This window comes from Portunus trituberculatus, chromosome 20, assembly GCF_017591435.1.
Source record: "Portunus trituberculatus isolate SZX2019 chromosome 20, ASM1759143v1, whole genome shotgun sequence".
Classification (NCBI taxonomy): domain Eukaryota; kingdom Metazoa; phylum Arthropoda; class Malacostraca; order Decapoda; family Portunidae; genus Portunus; species Portunus trituberculatus.
The window spans coordinates 10,889,879-10,892,378 of NC_059274.1; the positions used below are offsets into that span (position 1 = coordinate 10,889,879).

Below are 2,500 nucleotides of genomic sequence, written 5' to 3' on the forward strand. Positions count from 1 at the left end.
CACACACACACACACACACACTTCTCATTGTAATGATATCTTCTTTGCTGAATATATCTGAAGCAAGGCGCTTACACCAGCTCATGACAACAAAATATGTAGAAGAAAAAAAAAAATTCTATTGAGGAGAAAAGCTAGCCGAAAGGAAAACAGGTCACTAATTAAAATCTCGCAGGAATACTGAGTGATGCAGCAGAGAGTTCCATGAGAATGAGATCATTTTCTTTTCTATCATATTGCATGTTTGTTTCTGAGGAAAGTCTTCGACTTCAAAACTTTTACACCATCTAAAGCGGAATATTGGAGCTTCGTACACTTCACGATTCTTCCAACATTTGATACAATATTCCAAGTGTAATGCCTCCGGCTTTTTTCTTCCAAAAACAGAGGAAGGGAGAGCGAGGAAGAGGAATACAAAGGTTGTAAAAATAAAAACATAAGACAAACAATCTACGAAAAAAAAAAATGAGCAGTGAAATCTCGTTTTACTCACTAACTTAGTGTATAAGAATAAGTAAAGACGGTTAATTGTACCAACAACCGAGGAATTGTAGTGGTAGTCGTGGCGATGGTTGAGGCTGTATTGGTATCATTATTATTACTATTATTATTATTATTATTATTATTATTATTATCATTATTATTATCATCATTATTATTATTATTATTATTATTATTATTATTATTATTATTATAATAATAACTATTATTATCATAATAACTATTATTATTACTACTATCATTATAATTATCATTATTATTATTATTATTATTATTATTATTATTATTAGTAGTAGTAGTAGTAGTAGTAGTATAATGGCTTCACCACGCCCTGCCTCGGAGTCCCCTCTGGGAGGGGACCATAAATGTCCCCAGGTCGGACTGCCCTCTGCTGTCGACCTTGGGTGTCTTGACACTTCATCTAATACTTTCACTATCAATTTCTGCAACATTCGTGGCCTTCGTTCTAATTTTCAATCTGTGGAACACCACCTCTCCTCTACTAAACCTCATCTTCTCTTCCTAACTGAAACACAGTTGTCTGTGACTACTGACAGCAGCCCCTTTTCTGTTCCCTCCTACTTGCTCTATCCTCATTTTCAATCCAAAGCTGGATGTTGCGCATACGTGCGTAACGACACCACTTGCTCTCGTGCCCACAATCTTGAATCTTCAGAATTTTCTACCATCTGGCTAAGACTTCAATGTCACTCTCTAACTAAATTCATCTGTGCTGTATACCTCTCACCTAATTCCTCTGACTATGTAAAATTCTTTGACTATTTGACTTCCAAGGTGGAGCACATCTTATCTCACTTTCCTTTGCTGAGATCTCCATTTTAGGGATTTCAATGTTCACCACCAGCTTTGGCTTTCATCTTCTTTCACTGACCAACCTGGTGAACAAACCTTCAACTTTGCTATCCTTCATGACCTAGAGCAGCTAGTGAAGTTCCCTACCCGTATTCCTGACCGCCTTGGAGACACGCCCAACATTCTTGATCTTTTCCTAACCTCCAACCCTTCTGCTTACTCTGTTAAACTTTCCTCTCCGTTGGGCTCCTCCGACCACAATCTAATTTCCGTTACCAGTTCTATCACTCCAGTGCAGCCTCAGGACCCGCCTAAGCGGAGGTGCTTCTGGCATTTTAACTCTGCTAAGTGGGAGGAACTAAGGCAGTACTATTCTGATTTCCTTGGGATGATTATTGTTTTCATGTCAGAGATCCTTCTCTTTGTGCCGAGCGCATAACAGAGGTGATTATCTCTGGCATGGAGCTATACATTCCTCATACTTTCTCTAACCCTAAAGCTAAAAAGCCTTGGTTTAACTCTGCTTGTTCTCGTGCTGTCAATGATAGAGAGGCGGCTCACAAACGGTTCCGTAGCCATCCAACTGCTGAAACTCATGCCCTATATATTTCTGCCCGTAATCATGCCAAATCTATTCTCCAACTTACTAAAAACTCTTTCATCAATAGAAAATGTCAAAGTCTTTCCAATTCTAACTCCTCTCGAGATTTCTGGCATCTAGCCAATAATATCTCTAACAACTTTACTTCTTCGTCTTTCCTCCTTTACTTCATCCAGATGGCTCTACAGCTGTCTCTTCTTTTCTAAAGCTGAACTCTTCGCTCAAACCTTTGCTACCAACTCAACTTTGGATGATTCTGGGCATATTCCTCCTACTCCTCCACCCTCTGACTACTTCATCCCTAAAATTAAAATTCTTTATAAAGACGTTTTCCTGGCCCTCTCTGGCCTTGATTCTCGGAAGGCTTACGGTCCGGATGGAGTCCCTCCTGTTGTTCTCAAAACTGTGCTTCCGAACTCGCTCACTGCCTGGTCAAACTCTTTCATCTGTGTCTCTACTTCTATTTATCCTTCTTGCTGGAAGTTTGCTCACATTCAACCTGTCCCTAAAAAGGTGACCACTCCAATCCTTCTAACTACCGCCCTATAGCTTTGATTTCCTGCCTTTCTAAAGCCTTTGAGTCTA

At 39.5% G+C, this 2,500-nt stretch overlaps 1 protein-coding gene across 1 annotated transcript in view; it reads left to right on the forward strand.

Annotated features, from left to right (window-relative positions):
* The window catches only part of LOC123506609, an 18,774-nt gene that overhangs the window by 12,019 nt on the left and 4,255 nt on the right, over window positions 1-2,500 (forward strand). The gene's annotated exons all lie outside the window — the stretch shown is intronic.